Source organism: Sceloporus occidentalis, unplaced genomic scaffold (genome assembly GCF_023333645.1).
Source record: "Sceloporus occidentalis isolate IW3139 unplaced genomic scaffold, rSceOcc1.0.p SCAF_7, whole genome shotgun sequence".
Taxonomy (NCBI): Eukaryota; Metazoa; Chordata; class Lepidosauria; order Squamata; family Phrynosomatidae; genus Sceloporus; species Sceloporus occidentalis.
The window spans coordinates 48,970,975-48,994,275 of record NW_028316987.1 but is presented as its reverse complement, the minus strand read 5'-3'; the positions used below and the strand labels follow the sequence as shown (position 1 = coordinate 48,994,275).

General features: G+C 37.8%; 1 protein-coding gene across 2 annotated transcripts in view; it reads left to right on the top strand.

The window, feature by feature from the left end:
* LOC149309712 (RNA-binding motif, single-stranded-interacting protein 3) overlaps positions 1 to 23,301 on the top strand; it is a 575,089-nt gene that overhangs the window by 85,654 nt on the left and 466,134 nt on the right. The gene's annotated exons all lie outside the window — the stretch shown is intronic.

Genomic DNA, 23,301 nt, shown 5'->3' with positions numbered 1-23,301 from the left:
TTCAATGGTATCATTTATCTAGGCTTCTTTATTATTTGAAAAGTGCTTGAGAGGTAATAGGTGGCAATTTGCATCCTTTTGTTCTGTGATTTTTTTACCTTGCAATTGCCTTTTGTTGGGTGCTTTGTTAGGGTAAAAGAAACATCACAGGTGAATGGAAAGTGGAGCAGAATCATGATCCGATTATTGTCTGCTTTTGTTGCCTTGAAATTCTACCAATTTGGAGCTACTTTACTAAGGCAAACAGAAACAGGAAGCCATGGTTTTTCCCACCATGAAGAAAGCTGACTAAATTACTTTTGTAGGCCTGCATTCTGCAGGCTCATTCTTTCTCTCTTTTGCTGTCACTCAGAACTGTTTCTCTCCCTCCCTGTTAAACCATCTCCCAATGCACATCCAGCCTTCAGTACTTTTACAAGGACCCTGCTGTCAAGTTGTTAAAAGCTTAGCCTATAATGCACAAGTTCTAATAGTCTCTTTTCACCATCTGCTTATTTTTAATAGAAATGTGACAGCTGTATATACAAAATTTCAAATCCAACCATGTATGTTATTTTCTTTTATGCAGAAGTCTTTTTTTAAAATGTAATTAATAGTCTTATGTTGTTGTTGTTTTTTTTTTTTTTTTTTTAAAAACTGTGCCTATGTAATATATCTCCCAGCTTTCCTGGCTCCTTTTGTAAGCAGCCTTGGGTTTTCTATTAAATAGAAAGATGGATTATGAATTACAATGGATAAATATATAGAGAATGAATAAAAAGACACTACATGAACATTTCAGATGTCCTTTATTGTTCTTTATTTTCTTCCTAAAACAACAGCAAGTGTTGCTTTTATTTGAAAGGGTATGCATAAACATGTATGCTTACAGAATCTCATTAAAGAAACATATTTGATGTGAAGCCCTAATGCAGCTGTTGACAGCATAATTAGAATGATTAATTTGGGGCAGGAGGAATTCTGTCAATGATTTTTTTAAATAAAAAAATAGCTAGAGCAATGCATTTGATCAGGACAGAAAAGTTAAAAAGAGAAATTTTGTAGATGATGGGAAAGAGAATGTATCCAGAATTGCACTCCACCTCAAAGGATTGTACAGATTATATATATATTTATACAGTTGAAAGGGTTGACCCTAAGTCCACTGACCTATATGTGTGAGCGTGAGATACACTGACTTCTATGGGACTTATTTTGAAATGGACCTGAATAATCGCACAGTCTTACATTATATTAAACTGCTACTTATAAAAAAATGCCCCTCAATGAAACACATTAGCCCTCCATAGCTGATGTTGCATAGGATCCCAGGGGTAATAAGTGTATTTAGGTGGCTTTCATTAAGCATTTTTTACAAAACTGATTTGTTTCTTTGTTAGTGTTGATGCATTGTTTGCTAATGCCGCACGGTTAATAGATTTGTTCAAAATAGATTGCAGAGTATCCTGTTTCAAATGTCTTCTCAAGAGTTGGCTTACAATATCAAAATGGCAAAACATCAATAGAATAATAAGTTTTATTTTAAACAGATTGGCCATATACATGATAAAGATAGATATACAAAATGCCACAGAGGAAGATTTTTTTAAAAAAAAAATACTACAATTCAGGAGGAAAACGATGAAAATTAAGTGTCATGAAAAGTCTAGTATATTTTATTTCAATATTTATTGATGCACTAATGAACATAATTTATCCTTGTTGCAATTTTTTTCAAGGGAATTTTACAACCGCTTGGTTAAGATGGAACACATATTTATTTTACTGAACAAACTGGTTTTTAAATAATTTGTGGGATGTTGAATATAATTTTTAATAATATAAATTAGCTAGTGGCCTGGTGGCGCAGTGGGTAAATGCCTGTACTGTAGCCATTCACTCGAAACCACAAGGTTGCGAGTTCAAGACCAGCAAAAGGGCCCAAGCTTGACTCAGGCTTGCATCCTTCCGAGGTCGCTAAAATGAGTACCCAGACTGTTGGGGGCAAATGATCTTTGGAATAGCGGTATATAAATAAAACAAATTATTATTAATTATTATTATAAATAAAAGAGAAATGATAAAAATAGTAAAACTAGGTCAATTAAAATCTACTCAAAATTTACACTTCCTTGAAAGGCGGGGGGTAGCTAAGATTCAAAGCCAACTACTTCTTCTTCTGAAGCCTCCATGTTTGTGTGTGTGGTTGGAATTGCCTTGCATCTAATTATTTATTTACTATTTATATTATTTAAGACATTTGTCTACTGCCTCAACTCACCAGAGCCCACAAAGTGATGAACAAAGGTTAAAAAACTTGAAAACTCTAATTGCAAAAGAAAGGCATTTAAAGACAAAATTAAAAAAAAACTTTAAAAGTTTTAAAATCACAGACAAGTAAAACCAGCCCGATTTTAAGAACCAACAGATGTCCCCCTTCTTGTGATAGATACTTCAGAAATGTTTTTGTCTCTTTTCCATCCCAGTCTTTCTACTGTTCTCCCTCCCTCACCATATTCCAGCCCGTTCTTGTTTCTTTAATGCTTTCTTTATGCCCCCCTCTTTAAAAAAACAATCTCAATAACAGAATTAGATTCCCAATCAGAATTGTGCAATTATAGATGGTATAAAGATGGTTGTATTTCATCACTCCTAATGCTGTGGAATGGCATTGCATGGCACCAGCTTCAGTGGTTTTTCTGTATAATACATGCCATCTATACTAAGCCTTTCAAGCAGGGATATGTTTTTAGTAGACTGCTGTTGCAAGTTGTTAATTTTTATACCCAGGTGACTATTTCACTTTTCATTTTACAAGGGGTTGGAAGACAGAGACAGAGTGCACCAAGTGAGCTATATAACAGAGGCCTGAAACAAATGGGCCAAATGACATGGTTTCCTGCTGCGTTTGGGGCATAGCATTTAGATGGTCCATTTTCAAAAAAAGATTTCAGGACAAAAAGGAGTGGGAAGAATCTGCCCTTTCCCATGGCCTGGTTCAGATTGGGACTGTGCATGTGCAGTTGCTGCAGGCCTCCTTGGTCTTTTTTTTTTTTTTTAAATATATTGTATTTTTGCAAATTTTGGGGGTTTAACCACACTGTAAAATTAGAGTAGGATGATGCTATCATGGCTTCATTTTATGGAATCCAGGGATTCATAATTTGATGATGGATGAAGAAAGTCCTCCCTGGAAATTTAAGTAGAATGCTACCGCAGTTTCCTGTTTTGTTTTGTTTTGTAATAATGTGTATGCGTTGCTGTTGTTTTAATTTGTTGGTTTTAATTATAATTTATTTAATATCTTTTTAAGGGGGTGAGGGAAGTAGATTTTGATGTATTGTATTTTATTACTGTTAGCCACCCCAATTGACCTCAAAGGGGCGGGATATAAATATTTTTTTATTATTATTTATTATTATTATTCTCAAGTGCATTCTTCTGAACCACTTTAGCCAATCTAGTGGTGGTTTCTAAGTAGTGTACTTCATAAAACTAGGAATCCCAGAATTCCAAAGCTATGGCAGTTTAAGTGGTTTCAAAGTATGGTAATTGTGCAGTTTTGCTTTCCTTAAGCAAGCTGGGTTCATCCCTCTCATTCTCCAAGTCTGTTTTCCTTTTGCTGAAATCTTTGTGATGTTCATAACATGAGTTTCCTATTAAAAGGAGCACTGAAAAAACATGTAGTCGTATGAATCATTCACAGGTAAGTAAATGTTCTATGGTCCTATGACTGCTCGCAAGTTCTTGAACAACAGTGTAGTCAGACTTTGGCATGGTCTGAAGAAGGGATGGAAAAAATATTTGTAATAATTCATTTCCAGGTTTTGAAAAAGTGGGCATCTGGGAAACCCTGTCAAGGGAAGCCCTGTCATGAAGAATAATAGATCAGCAACAATTTTGGAGTTTTCTCTTGGTATTTGAATGGCCCAAGCTTTTGCAGGATTGTTGTGTGGTGGAAAATAGAGTTTTTGTTATGTATTTTGTTATATATAGTACTTACCAGATCAAATAAGGATGCTTGAACTAATGTAATTTCAAACTGCTGAACCTGAGCTGTTTCCCTGCTCCCTTCACGAAGGATTGATTTTCACACCGTTTTATTTGCAAACAGGTCTGCCAAGGATTGCACCCTCAGTTCCTGCACCAAACCTTAGTTGTTCTGTTGTTCTTAGAGATTGTAGGCAAAATCTCCTGCAAAAAGATCTGTTAACATTTTTGACTGACCTCTTTGGAATTAAAGCTTATGCACAATGTGTATAAATAGGAGGTAGCCAGATTCTCTTGGGAAAAAGGAAGTTTGATGAATTGCAGGAAGTAGTAAATTAGATGAATTCCAAGAAATTCCCAGGGTTGCCACAACCTTTCCCCCACCCCGACACAAGCACCATTTAGGGGTTTGAAAAATGTTGCTGGGTCATCTGAAACGTGAAATCAATTTACTGCTTGGAGCAGTGAGAAAAGTCTCACCATTTTGACCACCCAAGCCAGATAAATCCCCTCTCTCTCCATTCATTTCTAAAGAGGAACATCAATACTTTACATTTCCTTCTCCTTAAGAGCAAACTTGAGAATAGACCTGTTGCCTTACATGATGGAGATACAGGCCTGCCTATAGAACTAATATTATGCTGTAATCACCACCTCGTATTTTAAAAGCAATACAAGTTGCTAGTATTGAAGGCACGAAAGTTTAGATACATATATAGAGAAGATCAAAATCCACAGGTTTGGAGACATGTACTATAAACACTAAAAACTGTGATAATGTGGACCTGGCAAACTTGTTCCAGGAAAAAGGAAAGAGTGTACTATCTTTTCTATTGTTTGACTTCTCTGTCAGTTAAAATAATTGGTGTGGAAGCTATTTCCCAAAAGGAAAGGTCTATGCTATAGCATTGCAGTCAAAATCCTTTGCAGGAGACAAACTCATCAGAATATTTGTTTTTTTAAAAAATAAAGAACAAAGTGGCAGTCTGTATAGCTGGACAAACTACTTTGCATTTGTTATCACTGAAAAATAGAAACTTTAATTAATCCAGCTCATCTGTGTATTTTATTGGGGCCACAACAAAACAGCTTTAAGCAAGTGAACTTCTGAAGACTTCTTTTGACTTTTCATCAGCAAATCTAAGCTATTTATTCTAAAACTTGTCAGTCTTTTAAAAATAATAATTGTGTCCCTTCCTTACATGAGGGCTACATTCATATAATTGTTAGTATGTGTTAATTTTTCATTGATTTTTTGAGACTGTTGATTCTGTGTCCATTTTGGAAGCCCATTTCTCACAAGAAAATTACATCCTAAGACTTGGATCCAACATAATAAAGGTCATTGCTCAATAGCAAGCCACACATTTGCAAGCAGAAGAAATACCATGATGGGAAAGATCTCTGGCTGAAACTCTGAAGCACCACTGCTAGTTAGAACAGACAAGATTGAGAACAGACAAAATAGGCCAGTTGTTTGACATTATATAAGGAGGTTAACCCATCAGTCTGCCCTCCACCACCACCACCACCCCATCTTTCTGCAAATGCTACAAGTTGTCTGAAAATGTAACAGATTCTCTCAGAAATGGTTGAATGCTCTATTGTTTGATTTGTTGCATTTCCTTCATTGGTAGGTGATTGGATTAGATGGCCTCTGTCCTCTCTTGCAGCTCAAACTCCATGAAATGACCTTGCATCTACACTGTAGAGATAACATACTTTGGCATTACTTTATGTGTTGTACCTCCATAGTATAGAATCCTGAGATTTGTACTTTTTCCAAGGTCTTTAGCCTTCTCTGCCAGAATGCAGGAGCCTCCCAAAACTACAAATGCTAGAATTTCGTAAGATGGGGCCATAGCAGTTAAAATGGTATCAAACTGTATTATTTCTACAGTGCAAATTAACCCTTTTGTGCAAGAAAGGTGTTTCCACATATGTACATATGCATATCAAAAAGTTTCTGATCCTGTCCTTCACCAGTAATCACCTGCACATCATAACAGGGTATGCAACCCTCAGTAGTTATTTCTTGGAAAGTGTGAGTAGTTGAAGTTAGATGTGCCTGGGAAACCCCTGTTGTACATATGGAATGCTACCAGTGGCCTTAGAACCAAAGTTGTTTTTCAAACTCAAAATATAATCAGAAGTATATTTAGGGATGGATAAATCTGTCAGTTTTGCATTCTCATTCATCAAAAAGGTTTTTTTTTAAAAAAAAGTTTTAAAAATCAGTTTCTTTTTATCTTGTATATGAGATTTGCAAATTTTTATTTTTAAAAAACTTGAAATAATATTCATTTTCATTTGTATCAATGAAATTCAACAGGCACAGCTATTCCCAGCATAAGGAGATAACAACTCTAATTCAAAAATAACATAGAATCATAGAATCGTAGAGTTGGAAGAGACCACAAGGGCCATCCAGTCCAACTGACATGGTTAAATGTCAGTTTTTAAGAGTTATATGTACAAAGCCCTGTAGCTGGATTGGTGAAATTTTCCACATTCATTAAAACAAAACAAAACACACCTCAAGATCTTTCCATCCTAATTTTTTTGTAAATTCATTTTAAAAAGGAACCCAAAACAAAGTCCCCTAGTTTGTTTTTGAAATGTAAATATAGTGCTTGCCTCAAATGTTTATGCTTAGCTATATACTTCAAAGTCCATATAGACTATGATGTTGTTTTTAAAATGTGCCTTCTTTGAATGTTTTTTTAGTGCAGGCACAGACTCACATTTTGAAATGTCTCCTGAAGAAATACTTTGCTGAAATGATTACAAGCAAAATGGGCAGGAATGAGAACAGTTTGTTTTCTCTAATATCCATTTTTTTTGTTAGTGGCAGATAAAATTGCCTGCCCTAAAGAATTTACAAGGCAAGGAGACTGGTTTTGCAAATGCTTACCTTTGTGCATAGTATGCACAAGCATGAGTAATCCCACTGAAATTGTACTACTGCTGGCAACCAACCAACCAAGAGGCTGCCAGTTTTGCAGTTTTATTGCAAGTCTTTTTATTTGTAGGTGCTTTCTAGAGCTGTAACTGATACTTATTGTGAATCCACATGATAGGAATTCTCTGGATAAGAATTTGAATGTGATTATTTGACAGGGGAGTGATTATTTTAAAGACTTGTTTGGGAGTATTTGTTGAATCAAGGCATTTTATTCCTGAATAGGTCCATTTGCTTTGGTGGGTCAGGTTTGTGTGTGTACTGAATATGTAGGCACCCATATACACATATGTATGTGTGTCACTAACAAATATACATGTGCATGTATGGTCCCTTGTCCTTGAAGCTCTAGACCTCTAACAGCTAGCATTTCTAGAGATCAAAGGAACAAAAGAGACCAAACTGTCAGACAAGTGGCATTCATTCTAAGCTAAGTGCAATGTAGATGTATGCTAAGTCTCAGCTAATCACTCTCATATCAGCTGGAAGAATCCTCTTCAGGGAGTTCCCTGAGTCAGATGCCATAGACGAGTAGCTTGGATTATAAGTTTGAGGCATATTGGGTTGGAATGTATTGGGGTCCCTTAAAAACATAAGAGAAGCCATGCTGGAGCAGCCAAGAGCCTATCTAGTCCAAAAATTGCCAATGGCAAGTCCTCCAACAGGCCATGAATAAAATGACACTAGGGATGGAAAGAATGTGCATAACTATTTATTCCCAGGTTGGAAACTAGATTTCCTGACAGGAAACTCCATTGGGAACAATAATAAGACAGGTGAGAATCTCACATGATTTTCTCCTGGTTTTTGATTTCTTGAAGGGTTGCGAAGGGATTAGGCTGTGAAGAAAAACACATCTTTGTGTAGAAACCTGCTTTCTGAGGAGAAGATTTGTTTTCTGCACAGGAAACAGGTGGAGTTTTGTGTGTGTGTGCAAAAACACTGTGTGTTTATCTCAGCAGAATAACTCCCATTGCAGATGTTATCACTGCTGATCACACAAATTGATGAGGGGAACTGGCAGCCCCCTACCCCCAATATTTAGAAACCAGTACTTTATTTATGGTCTTTAGTGTCTTTCTTTCTTTACTGAAAATTTGCTAGAAACCAGGAGTTGATGGCTTATGAATGAGCAGAGGCCCATGGACCACCACTTGGTGTAATGCTGCTGCAAGTATAGGTACCCATAGTTTAAACTGTGGCACCAAGAGCAATCTTGTTCTTCAGCAACATTCTGTTTTGTCCAGATGTAAGCAGTGCATATGTGTGCTGGTGTTCATTTGGACAGAGGGAGACAATGCATGTGTCACTTTTGAAACTAATTTTTTGAAATTGTCAAAGTTATCCTCCAAGTTACCCTGAAAGTCTGGTAGATCAAAATACCAGGGGAAAGCAAATCTATGGATGAAAATTTCTCATTTCTGTCTAATTATATCTCCCATGCAATGTACACTATGTGAAGGAATGGATTTTTATTGACAAATATTAAAAGACTGAAAACTAATTAAATCTTTAGCTGTGTATACATATGAGAGCTCTTCTTCTTACAGAGAGAAGGAAGATTGTCAGGCTGTCATTGTCCTGATGCTACTTGCTCTCAATATTCCATTCCCACTCCCACCTCCTGAACTACTTCTGTTACAATTTTTTTCTCAGTAAATACAGTTCTTGTTGCCATAATTGTGTGTACCCCAGTCTAGTAGTATTATAACTATTGCCAATAATGTTGGCTTTAGAGCTGTCAAATTTATTTAGCAACATTTCCCCTCTCTTCTATATATTCTCTTCCCTTCCCTTCTTCTTTCCTTGCAGGAATTTTCATTGAATCTGTGGGCAAGGAATCAGTGTGTATGTTTGTTGGGTTTATTTGTATGTCTGCATTTGCACATGTGTGTGTATATGTGTTGGATGCGTATTGAAGATTTTTTTTTTTTTTTACTATGCATCTATAGAGCTGTGCAGCTATAAATAACCACAGGGATTAAAAAATAACCAGAAATGTCATCATGACCTTCCCACCTCTCTCCATTTTGTTCCTCAGCCGTTCTTGCATGAATTTTGATTGAGTTTTTGAACAGGAAATCCCTGAATCATCCCCACAGAGCTACACAGCTGAAAAATAACTACAGAATTTATTTTTAAACAAAGGTACGCCCCGAGTTGCTGGACAACCTTAAAGAGCAGTGTGACTTCCCGCTTCACCTTCAGTTGCAAAAGTCTGCATTGGTGTGTGTCATTATTTCATACACAAAACTGATACTGTACTATATTCATTAATGTTATCTCCCTAATGCAGACATAGGTTTTTTTGGGGTGGGGGAGATATGGAATAGGAATGCTTCACCAATGACAGGGTTCCAGTGTAACCATCACCTTAGTTTTTTTATGATTTAGAAGACTTTTCCCTCTTGTCTTTTCCCACTATCCACTATCTGTAATGTTTCAGTAGTCCACAAAATGCTTGGAGTTTTGTAGCAACAGGAAAAGTTTCAACTTATCATTTGTATATGAGGTGCTCATAATACTAATATGGAGAATATGAAAGGAAAGTTACAGATGTCATCTTTTTATACAAGAGAAGATGTGTCTGTTTTGTACTCATTTTTATCTCCTTACAAGGTCATTGTGTAGCTCTGAATGGGATGTATTAATCTTTTCTCCACTGACCATATCATATAATCTTTCTGTAAACATGTTGAAATCATTAGAAAATATAAACATTCATCTGTGGATGTTTCCTTAAATAAAAATGAAGTATGGTTGACTTGTAACACTGGTTAACCACTTTTGGTTGTAACCAATTAACTATCTTCCATCCTTCCTTGTAGACAGACAGAATGAAACTATAGGATTTCATCGTGCCCTTGAGGTGAGAAGTACCGGAATATCCTCTTCTAATTTCATGTGAAGCATCTATTATGCTATCTGTAGGTTGGAACAAGGCTCAAATACATTTAAATTTAACACATTGAAGTTAATAGCTGTTAGATTATTCATAACCCCCCAGTTTTTTAGAACCAGAAAAGTAGTTCTGGCTACTTACTTTCATTTTATTTTAAGGACTCCCCCCCCCTACACACACATTTTTAACAATCCATTGAGAGTCTCAAAGGTAGAAATCTGATACCTGGTCTTGCAGTACTGGGCTATCCCTGATTCTGTGTATGCCATGTTTTACAAAGAACAGGTATGACAGGTCCTATTCAGGGAGACTTGCAATCCAAAATAGACAGAGAAGCAAGAAATGGAAGGAGAAATACAGGCAAGGAAAAGCAATAGAACAATATATAATTATTTAATTACAAATACATTAGTTTACTTGTAGTCATAATAAGGAGATGATTGGGGAAAATGAGCCAAAGCCTTCCTAGAAACCATAAGTTTAGATACAAGACCAAAGGAAAACATAGGAAAGTGATTGTGCAAGGAAATAATAGAAGACAGTTCAAGGCATAAAAGACAAGAGAAAAAGTGCAGAGTTCTCTTAACAATAGAACTGCTTAAATAAAAGTCCCAGAAAAGAACGTATTGGGATGTAAATAAAGAAACATTAGGAATAGAAAGGTGGTTTCCATCAGGGGCCAGTGCATTCCAATACAGCAACATGCCTGAGGGCAAAAATATGTGTAACAGAAAAATATAAGATGGGTCACATAAGTTCTTTATAACTTATAAGGAAACCTTTCAGAGCTCTTTGAGAAAATGTACAGAGTTAGATCATGAGAAATATATGGTCACTATCATCTAAACCCTCGAGGTCACTGACTCAGTAGTAATGTGAACAATCATAAAGCTACTTTCTTTTTATTGCTTATCTCTGTGATCTAAATGGGAAAAGCATGGTTACTGGTAAGCCATTCCTTGGTATCAAATACACTACTATAACATGGTGTGAAAATTAACTATTTTCACAGAGGAGTACCTTTTGGCTCTCCTTCACATCTTGGAGTCGTTATGATAGTGGTCCCTTTCACACTATACCATTGTAGCATTTTTGCTGCCATTCTTACTGCTTGCTTCTATCCTGTGGATTCATGTAGGATTTAGAGTTCTGTACCTGAGGGCTCTTGTGCCTCACCCAACTACAAATTTCAGGGTTCCATAGGATGCAGCCATGCCAGTTAAAATGGAATCATAGTGTTATAATTGTGGAGAGTGTCCTTCATTCCTAAATAACACACTCACAAGGTTCCTTACCACACAAAATTAGAGTGATGTGAAGACAGAAACTCCCACACAATCTGATAGGTATTCATATGTGCCTGGCAGTTTCCTCTTAGCTAGCACTTATGAATAACAGTCTTTTTTACTGGTAAACTGACAAAATGTCTTTGACATCAGAAAGCCTCCGACATTTCTGATGAGGAAAGAATAGCAAGTGCCTGGTGTTTTAACACAATCTTTACTTTTGGGCATGTTTTGCAAAACTAATAATGTGCATTGAAGGGGAAAAGGAACACTCTTGAAAGATATCTGAAAGATACATATTATCTAGTCTCCTGACATGGTGTGAAAACAGCTTTGAGCCCAGCTTGTCTATTTACCAAGATAAAAATCAAATCAAGGTTACTCATAATTAGAGATGGGCCAAGGATATGGTGTTTGGATCTGAATACGGATTAGGCTGAGGCTGCAGTTCAGATCTGAGATTTTAATTATTATCTCTGGATTTGAGGATGCAGTTCCCAAAAGCTTTTGACTTTCAAATCTTCAGCAAGATTTTATATTTTAGAAATGGGCTGTCCCCCCCTCCCATGACAGAGGTTTCTATTGTATTTCCTGAAAATGTATACCCCCCCCCCCCCCAAGAACTGGAAAATTTCAGTCATCCTTCCTTTGAATATTTAGTAAAATGCTCACTCCAGTTGCACTGTTCATGGAAAAGAGTCGAGAATTTGGTATGCAGTTATGGATGGAATAATGTTTAATGCCTCTTTCTGTATTTTGATAATATCCTTGGTCAAGATTGGCACTCCTTCCAGTCCTTCTCTTTTGAACTATTTTGTTATGAGCAAACAATATATTTAGTTTAGCATTTATGGCTTTTGGAAAAAACTTTCTGAGAGTTATTTTTGTCCTATATCCAAATTGTTATTGAGTTGAGTCCTCCTGAATACCCCTCCCCATTTGTTCACATACATATTGGATGGTGAATTTGGGGAGTCTATTTTCTCTAATCTCCAATGCACACCTAGCCCCCCTTTTAGCCTTCCCTTCCTCCTCCTCCTCTTTCTAGCTTGATTTTTAGCAGCATTGGCATTGGGAGAATTGTGAAGGAAGTGTGGAGAAGTACAGACCTTCAGTGTTGGGTTCCAGCATCATGACTACAGTAAACAATGCACTAAATAGAGCTTGAAATGTGAATGTGATAGCACCCTCTAAAATCTGAAGAATTAGTCATAGAGGATTTGCAGGCTTTTGATAACAACAACCTCTGTGACTCTGAGGAGCTGGAGCTGGTAACAGTTGAGAGGCTCTCTCCTCAGCAGGACTTGGCAGACACTGAGAATGCAGCCCCATCCTTTGAAATCTGTCATAGACACAAGGGGAGGTTTCATAGATCCCAGTATTTGTTATATAGAAAACACTGACCCATTAAGCACCTGCCATCCAGAGGCAGCTACCTATAAATCTCCCAGCAACTCCCAGGTGTCTTTGGTGCTTACAACCATTCTGTCTCTACGACTGGCAGTGCTCCTGGCCTTTGTGTGATCTTGACCTTTGAATTGGCAACTTGGTGTCTTACCCCTCTTTGGTCTTCTTTATCTGTGCTACTGGCTTAATGTAACAACTCCCAGACCAGCTAAAGACCTTGCTCTTTCCTTCATCTTTCTGGAGTAGTTGTGAATGACTTGGACTGGATTGAGTATTCCACAACTCTTTGAAGTTTATCGCACCGGGGATAAAACGTTCCCTGATGTGTTACAATGGGCACGAGTGGGGCCACGCACGGGGAGTGATGGAAACCTGATGGGGCTCAGAATGCTAGTTTACTCCACAGGGAACGCCACCGCTGCTGCCGCGCATTCCCATCGAGTTCCAGAGGGTGCCATTTCTGGGAACTGTTTCATAAAGCGTTCCCAGAAATGATGTCCCCTGGAACTCGATGGGAATGTGATGGGAATGCGCGGCGGCAGCGGCAGCATTCCCTGTGCGGTAAACTAGCGTTCTGGGCCCCATCGGGTTCCCATCACGCTCCGTGCGCGGCCCCACTCGTGCCCGTTGTAACGCATCGGGGAACGTTTTATCCCCGGTGCTATAAACTTCATTGTTTTGTAATCATACGCCACTCAGGCCACTTGCTGATTGTAGCATAGGACAAGTGGTTAAGACACCAGTTCTGATGATTGGAAGATCAGAAAGTTGGCAGTTTGAGGTCCATGTGCTGCATGATGAGCTGAGCTTCTGTCACTAGTCCCAGCTTCTGTAAACCTAGCAGTTCGAAAGCAAGCAAATGCAAGTAGATAAATAGGTATCACTTTGGTGGGAAGGTAACAGCGTCCCCTACAGCTGGTTACAACTAGACATTCATGTCAAGGGACTACCTTTACCATTACCTTTACTGTAGTAGTATGTGTCTACAGCCAACAAGCAAGGTGGTTGTCCAGAATCCTTTCCGACCACATGTAAATAACAAAATAGTGAACAAAGGGGAGGGCAGATATGCCTGCCTAACTACTTCCCTCTAACATGTTTTTTTTTTTTAAATGTACATGTAGCAGTTTGGCCAACAAAGTGGAAATCATAAGAAATGTGGAGGATGGTAAAATCGGAAAAATTAATCTCTGGATACATTTTGGCAGAAACCTTCAAGTGGTCTCTACAAAGTTGAAAATGTTATTGCTTACTTATGCAAGACTTAGCAGACCTGTCCCCCCCCAAATGTGCATATTGTTTTCAATAATAAAAAAAAGTTTGTTTAAACATGTTGAACTGCTCTTCTAGTTTGTGGTTGAGAAACCCATCCCTATTTTTTCAGATTATTTCTGCCTCTGATATCAAATTTTCTATTAAAGTAATGCCCAGGAACGCATCTGCTTCATTAAATGTGGTATACATGTATTAGAACATTGAAATATATTCTGGGATTTGATTCATAAGGCTATGTTATGGCAAAGCAGGCCATTGGTCATAGATGGATGAAGACCTGAGTTCAAATCAATAACCTAACCAGAAGGCACTGTACTAATGTAATTTTAATGCATGGGTTTATCATTTTGATACTTTGGGTTAGATGTAATCCTGTTATTCCCCCAAAGGATACAGTTATTCTTGCTCTTTCTTTCTGTGTTGTTCTATTTATTTTGCTTTTTATTTTTGCCAGCTTTGAGTCAGGTAACAAGTAATTGTGTGAATGTGCTGCGGGGAGGGGGGTGTCTTTAAATGTTCGATTACAGAAGTGCATTACATGTCGCAAGTTCTGAGAACCAGAAATGAAGATAGACATTTAAAGTGGGGGTCAGAGTTTGGGTCCTTCATACTTTATTTGTTAGCTTTCAATAAACCACTGTCGGAAACAGAATGCTGTGGTCTGATTTGGCTGGGAAGATACATTTTTATGCAGGTTGATTGAGAATTTATTTTTCATGGTCAGTGAGACTTTTACATCTTAATATGTGAACACAGTTTGGATGTTAAAGCTGGTTCCTTTTCAGGTTTATAGATAATTGTAAGACAGAAGGGTTAACAGCCCAAGAGACAAGATGGTATCTATCTAAATGCCTTTTTACATAATTTATATGTTGCTTGCTATAAAAAGATGATTTGGAAATGATTCAGTATGCCCATCAGGAATCATCCCAATCTCTGCAGTCTTATTAAATGCATACAGCCATGTCTCCCTGTGAGACTCTCGTGCTGTGAAACTCATTAGAATAATAAATTAAGTTTCTATGTATACAGGCACATTTTTAAAAAACGGGTGAAAATTGCCACTATGTTCACTCTTCTTTTCAACTCTTTAGGTCCAGACAGATTTCATGAAGTACCAGTTAAGTACTTCAAGGGTTACATGGAAAAGCCACAGAATACATTGAGACAGATATTAGGGAAGAATTTTGTTTGGTCTTCACTTTTAAGCAGACAGACTTAATTTATACTTCCAGGGCTAATGTGCAGATTCGAATACATTTCTCCTCTGGATTGCAAATTTCTCTAATCATTACAATGTAGTTTGTATGCAATTTTTAGTCAGCTAAAGATTGCACATAAGCAAGTGTAAGCTCAGGAATGTGGACAAAATGTGCGTGTAACGGGAAACTGCATGCATAAATAAATATATATGTTTGAGTGCATATTTTTAATTTTAGTCTTTTGTCAAGATCAGTTACTGCTGGCTTATGACTGAATATGTGCAAAACCAGAACCAGACTGATTTGCTCTTCCCTAACTTGGATAAGCTCTCTTTCTTTCCCTCCCTCGCTCTTTGCTATCTTAGGAAATGATAACATTCCTGAGATCTCAGGAATCACAATGTGGAAAAGAGCCAAAAACTGGTATACGTTAGGGTTGTTGTTGTTGTTATTTACTATCATTGAACCATTAAGTATGATGACTGAGGGATTCTGGAAGTTATCTATAAAAGTATCTTTTTCAACCTCTGGAAAAAAGTAAATGATTATATCTGGCAACATAGTTAGAGAAAACACAGTGCACAGTGATATTGTGGGATCATTGAAGAAGGAAATTTCTGGCTGGGCATCCATTTGAAAGACACCCAAGATGGGTTTGTTTACACATATATGTATGCTTCTTTCCATTTTCTTTCCAGGGACATCCTCTTTTCTCCACCTCTATGCCTTGTCTGTATTGTTTCCATGTGGGCTTTTCTTATTGGTCTTGGTTGGATTATTGCATATTTAAACAGTTGTATCTTTCAAATGGTGTGCATTGTTTACATGCATCCATCCATTAACTAAATTATGTTTGTACAGATTTATTTTAATGTATGTGTTTCCTGAGCATGCTTTTCAGACATGTGCATTTTATCAGACTTACTTTTCAATGTCCTGAAATGTGCAGATTTCCAAATGCGGCACATCTGGTCTGCATCTATTCACAGGTGGCATAGACTGGGGAAATCTGCAGGAAATAAAAATTAAGAAACCATCCAGCAGATTCTCTCACGTCCCTGGAGCCACATGACTAGCAACACCTGGACAGCTCATGCCTTGGGCTGACTATGTAGCAGTCACTTCAGGCAACAGATTCTAGCTCTTTTTTCCTTTGCATTTAATCAGGAACTTCCATTTACAGTTTATATTTTTCCAGTAGTGTGGGGAGAGTTTCCTTCAGGCTGGATCTGGCTCCTCCCTCACTGCATACAGGCAGGGAAAATGACCTGTCAATCAAAATCCATCACCCCAAAGCATTGGGGGGGGGGGCAGTTCCGTCTCCCTGGTTCCATCCTGCCTCAAATGGAAACAGGATAGGGCTTAGTGCTCCAGCTAATCATGTTTCCCTGTAAATTACTTAGAAGGATCCAATCATCTGTGTGACATTTTTTGTAGGGGAGGCTATTCAAGGACATAATTTTTAATTTTGTTCCTAAGCGGTTAAAATGTCATGATAGCCAGAGTGATGCAGTGGTTTGAGCATTGGACATGCTTGGGAGGCTAAGTTTTGAATCACTGATTGGGTATGGAAATACACTTGGTGACCTTGGGCAAGTCACACTCTCTGTTTCAGAGGAAGGCAGAGGCAACTCCCCTCTGAACAAATCTTGCAAAGAAAACCCCCTGATTGGTTCTCCTTAGAGATGTCATAATTCAGAAATGACATGAATGAGCACAATAACAACTAAAATGTATTTTGATAGCATGGCTCTGGATTGAAGCTGAACCTGAAATTCTGTTAAGCTTTCATGTACTTTTAAAAAAAATCATTTGGATATACTTTCTCCAGTTTAGATTTAGAACAATGATGCAGAAGAAAACAACAGTCTGCATTTGCAAACTGTTAATCCTTGGCTGGCAATGGGATAATTATAATTGCGGAAAGTTATACAAATATGCACAAGGTGTTTAGTCAAGTGATAGCAAATTTTAATAGGCTATGACAGTCACTGGATTAATTCAGTTTAGTTAGTACTGTATGTTGTTTTCAGAATAATTTTATTTTTACTTAACGTATATGTACAAATAGTACAATTTTAAGAACCAGGGGATTACTTTTCCCTTATATTTTCCCATATTCAAATCTCAATCATTTAATGTTTTTGGGACAGTTATTCCAATGGCAATGTTATGGGGCTAGAAGCTGTATTACACTGGTGGGAGCTTTGCTGTGGGGAAAGGGGACTTTTTGCAACCTTTTCTAAAATTGTACTAAAAGTGCAATTATTTACCAATTAGGAAATGATGAGATCATACAACAGAGTTGGATACGAAAGGGCTACTTTATCAACTATTTTGAACTCTGACATTTATTGATCTGACAGGAAGAGCCTAATGTGGATTCCAGCTGTGCCAGGAGTGACTGACTGTCTCCTCAGCCACCCCAGAGCAAAGTAATCATTTTGGCTGGGCTCCTAACTAGACTGCAACAAAGGACAGTTTCTTGGGGAACTTCTCCCAACACCACTGAGTTGTGAGATAAAGGGAGAATGTGCCCCAGGCTGGCCCAAAGGGTAGTCTTCTTTTTTATGCCAGAGGCTCTGTGACCCACAGGAAGAAGTCTGGAGATATACCCTTTTCCAAATAGGCACCTGGGCTGCTCAGCATCACTGTACCTCCCACTGCCTACCTGCCTATTTATACTACCATTGGTGTGTGTATATATGTGCCTTCAAGACTTCAAGTAACCCCGTTACTTTCAAAGGATTTTCTTAGAAAGGAATATTCAGTGGTGGTTTTCCCAGTTCCCTCTTCTACCCAATGGCAATTATCCCAGAATTCCATAAAATTTCATATGAAGTGGGGGGGGGGGACTCCTGGAAATGGAGGAGAAAATCCCTACCCACCCACAAAAATCAACCAGCAATTGCCTGCACTACCTGAAGGGTATGTGAGTTGACTGTGAGATTTTGACAAGGGGAGAGTTTGTGGCAGAACAATTTATAAGTAGGCAGACTCTGCCTATCCCTCTCTGTGATTGACACTATGTGTGGTAGCACACCAATGCTTTTCCGTCCCACTATAGTATCTTTTCTCAGAGGTAAGCAAAGACAGCCCAGTGGAATACAAACAGTTTTTACTGGCCATCTGATCTTATTACTTGCTGGTCTAGTTACATTATTGGGATACTGCAGGCCTCTACATTACTGTGGGGCCCTTGGTTTTAGCCCCCACCCCAGTGTATACTAAAATCCATGGATGCAATACAATTGTTTAGTAAAATGCTGGATCACATAAAATGGCAAAATCAAGGTTTGCTTATTGGATTTTTTAAAAAGAATTTTTTCAAGCCATGGATGCAATATCTGTGGGTATGCAGGGCAGGCTCTAGATGTACTTTGTTGAGTGGGAGTGGAAATGGATTATGCCCACAGGCAGCTCTTAATGGTGGGGAGAGGATTAGTAAAATGAAAATTCTTTGGTGGAATTGTGCAAAAGGAGTATATGTTCATGGTGGGAGGAAGGCAGCAATTGGCTGACTCACCTGTATTCTAGACTTGTTTGCTGAGACATATACTTTGTGGCTCACAATAGCATTCTCGGAGTACAATGTAAACATAATTGTCCTTAGATTCTTCTCTACTTTGCATTTTTAAACATTTAGCCCAACCTTGGTTTCCATTTCTCTCATTCCCAGCTGATTCCAGGGCTCTTTTTCTTGATAAAAAGGCATTTCCATGTGTGTTTGACTTGGCCATTCTAAGTATGGTGAAAAGCCAGGAGCAAGGGGATTGGTAAAAGGAATGGTGGATGCATGCCCATTGTGCCATTAGGAGCAAGGCAGGGAGCAGAGTGCCAGAATTAGAACTCATGAGCTTTCTTGTTGTATGAATCCTAGGAGCACAGCAGTGGCACAGGGCTTGAAAAAAAATATTTTGAAGGCTGGCATTGATGACTAAACTTTTTTTTTTAATTAGAAAAGTTTATTTAGCAATTTAAAATTATAATATTACATTCATATCAAATACCATTATACATCATTCATCAATCCATCACTTCAGCACACCCATTAACATTTATCCCTATACCCACCCACTCACTTCTTTAACCCTAACTTCTTGTCTTTTTATCTTCTTAACATCATATCTTCTTGTTTTCAATTCCCAACCCAGCCGTGAAACCCACTGGGTGACCTTGGACAAGTCACATGCTCTCAGGGAAAGGCAACCACAAACCTCCTCTGAACAAAACTTTCCAAGAATATCCTGATACATTCATGTTAGGGTTTTCATAAGTCGAAAATGACTTGGAGACACTCAACAAAACAACATGAGATAGTGGCCTCCTGAGGGTAATAGGCTAGTTTAGGGCACAGAGCTTTAGTCTGTAATGTACAATATAGGTAGTGAAATTTTGGATATGCAAGAAATTGCTTGTCAGAGTAATTCCACTTAAGCTATTGAGTGTTCAGAAGAGGAAATCTGATAACACACATTAAGGCAAACTGTAGTTTGATTAGACTTTCTTTTAAGTATTTATATAGAGAATTGCAACTCAAGACAGAATTTGGGCTTTCTGGATTTTCTAGTATGGATAAATAGGTATGTAAAGAATACTCATGTCTTTATTGAAAAAGTGGTGTCACACACATGTAGACACATCTCTTCCAAAAATAAAATTTAAAAAAAATGGTTAGCTGCTGTGAGATTTTTTTAAAAAATTCTAGACTTTTTGGGAGGGTATTAGTTGGTGCAAAGGACTTGAGGATGAGGGTTTTTTGTACAAAATACAATGGTTTTGCACAGGGCAGTGTTTGTGCAAAAATGCTTTTATACAAAAAGCCAACCTTTTGTGCTAGTGAATTGTTTTTGCTAAAAAGTCCCAGACCATGAAAAAATGCCAGAAAAATTAAAAGAACATGAAACAGTCATGAAAAAAAGAACCCAGACCTATCCACCAGCTTAATTTCACCTGGTGTGAAGACAATTTCTTGAACTATTCATTCTTCAATGTAAAAATAAAATAGCTGAGGATTTACTTCCCTTTTGTGAAATATGAACAAAACCTAACTCCATCTTCATTTATTGCCTTGCATATAAATGGTAGACCACAGTTATTGGTCTACCAGGAAGGTGAGGTATGTGTTAAGCTGAATTTTCACATATACTTCTCCAAACCAAATGGCTCTGGGGTTGGTTAGTATGTGAGAGCTAGAGACTAATACCACAGAATGAGTGTGCGCCCACTGTGGTGTGCCATGCTTTAAAGACCATCCCACAGTTAATGAGAAAAGCCACATGCTGTTCCACATTGGTATTTTCTCCAGCACTGTGTGGGCAACAGCATTTCAGAGAGATGGTATCCTATGTCAAGGGTTATTACTATCACTGCGGTGAAAACTATATTTTTTTGGCTTGTGCAACTTCCTCTTTTTTTTCCTGTGTGAAATTTTTCCATCTTTGAAATAAACCACCTGTATATATAAGAAAGTGGGAGAGAACAGGCAAAAGGTAAACAAACCTTTAATAGTTTTAAGGAGAAAAACCAAACCATTAAACACTGTTAGGTGTAATCTTTGAATTCCTGGAATTGTTTGTTAGCTCATGTGAGGCAAATCACCATAAAGGAGAGCAACTCCCTTTACCCATTTCAGCAAAGGAGGCCAGGCTGGGTTTTTGACAGGTAGTAGGGAAAGTTTGATTAATTGACTTATCCAGTTGGGGGAGGAGGAGAGAGAAAGAGAGAGAAATGTAACAGTCAGCAGTCCGCTGGCTTCCTCTTCCCTGATATAGTTTTTTTTTCCTTAGAAGAGAGCAGTCAAATGACATTCATATTTTCTTCATGCTGCTATTTAATGAGTTTATGCTGAGGCTGTACATCTACCTTACAGCACATTGATAGTGTTATAACAGAAAAATAAAAAACTATCATTCAGTTACTAGTGTATAGAAGTTCAGATATCTGTATAATATTTTCATAAATACTACAACCCTATACTATAAATTTCTGGCTCTTTTTGTTGTCATTGTTCTTTCCTCTATCTGCATTCTTTTCAAAACAGTCTTGGTTTGAGCTTTTGACAATGAGCTTTTGCATCTGAAGATTGTTTTTTCAGGCGCATGCAAATATTGGCACAGAATGTCCAAAGCCTAAATGTTGTGGTCACATTTTTTAAAAAGAAAATTCACTCTTCCTCTTGTCTAGATGGATGAAGCATCTCAATATATAGCCCACTAAAAGCACAATTAAAAATGCCAGGGAAGAGGAAGTGTAAATCTTCAAGATGGAAGTGTAACTCATCTGAAATGGCTGTGTTTGGGTGCCTGGGTGGCCATAACTTATACTATTATAGCAAAATTGTTTTGGTTTTCTAAACATAACAAATGACACAGCAAATAGCATTTGGCCAGTGGCATACAAGAAGCAATCCATAGTGTATGGATTTGTTCAATGGCATTTAAAGGACCTTGATTAAAATTCAGTCCAGACTGGAATGATGAGAAGACTGTTTACTTGAAGGCTGTTTGAAGTCATAAGTTGCACTGCAGACAGAGACCATAGGGATACATAGATTGAAACATTTCTTACCTTGCAGGTCTGGAAACTAGCTGTCAGGAGCATCTGACATTTTAAAAGAGGAGCATAAAGATTCTTGAGCAGTATGACTGCTGTGGCGGCTGCGGCTTATGAGTTTTCGTTTGCATTGTTATGCACATTAATGGCTCCGCATCAAAGATCAGGGCAATAATAACCATCTTGTTTGCTGGCTCTGTGTTCCTTCTGGAATTATTTCAGATGTTACACAACAGATACTTTCTCCCCTTTTGGGGGTAAGTGGTGTGCATCTGAAAGCATATAATGTAAAGCAGACAGCTCTTTTGTTCATTTTTTCCGCACATACTACAACAAAATATCTTTACCTAGTAGTGGTGGAGGATAAAATAATTAGATCATAGTTCATTATAGCAGTAAGGCACCATTTTCTTTCAAAGCACGAGTAGGATTTCTGTTGTGAGCCCAAGATCTGGAACAAAGGAGATCCAACTATGCCAACTGCCATTGTTTTTCTTGCATCTTACAACCTGAGACATGTGTGACCAATTGGGAAAGAACATTATGAATATAGTACTGTAAAATAATTTGAAGAAAATATTTTATGTTTAGTCTAGATTGTAGGGCAGTTCCTTCTTTAATCAGATAAAGATTCCAATATTTTGCGAGTATGATTTTGGAGTTTTAACTTCCTCATCCTCTTTCTTTCTGAAAATAGGAAATCTGACAGCATATTAGTGCTTTAGATGTCACAAAGACTAACATGTTGATTTGGTGATCTCTTTGTTTTGCATTTAGCTGCTGGTGCCCCCCCCCCCCCAAAAAAAAAAAAAAGCTTGTGTTGTGTATGTATCTAAGAATTATCATTTGAGGGTTGAAGATTCTGGAATTGCCATGTGGAAATGTAAAACTCTTTGACAAAGGTAGACAGACATTTGACTTTGCAGTAAAAGTGCTTTGAAAATATATTTACTACATTCTGAAGCATCAATTTTCAGGACCAAGGTTGTGTGTTCTTCAAACTCTTGTACCACACTGAGGCTGTTGCCACAGTACAGTAACGAAGCAGTTTGACACCACTTTAATTTTCATGGGTCAGTGCTATGTAATTCTGTGATTTGTAGTTTGGTGGGGTCCAGAGCTCTTTGTCAGCTACATTTCTCACATAACTACAAATCTCAGAATTCCATAGCATTCAGTCAAGGCAGTTAAAGTAGTGTCAAACTGCTTTATTTCTGCAGTGTGGGAGCATCCTTAGACTGTCTTTCTGTTTTCACCCTATGTTTATTGGCAGATGAGTAAGTGCTGTTGATAGATATTAATAGGAGAATAAAGGAAGTCTTCTTACCAAAACATAGGGGGGATACAGACAGATGGCTCCATGCCACCCATTTTTGCCCCTCATCGGTGCTGCACCAGTGGCTAAACCAGTGCAACCTCACTAGCTGAATTTTTGATATACAAATGTCATGGTGGACCCAGGCCTTGTGGTGAGAGATAATGACTTGTTAAGTCCATTTATCAATTATCATAGTAGACCAGGGATTTGTACCTGTATCTCCCTAGTCTTAATAATGGCATTCAAATTACTAAACTACACTGACTTATCATGGTAGATAGGATCTAGCTGACATGGCCATTCCTTCACTTCTCTCCATTACCCAGTGGTTTTTGTATTGTTTCCATGCATTCACACCCGAGAAACAAGAGTGTCTGTTTCCTTGCCTTGCCTTTCTCCAACATGGAAGTATAACCAAATTCAGA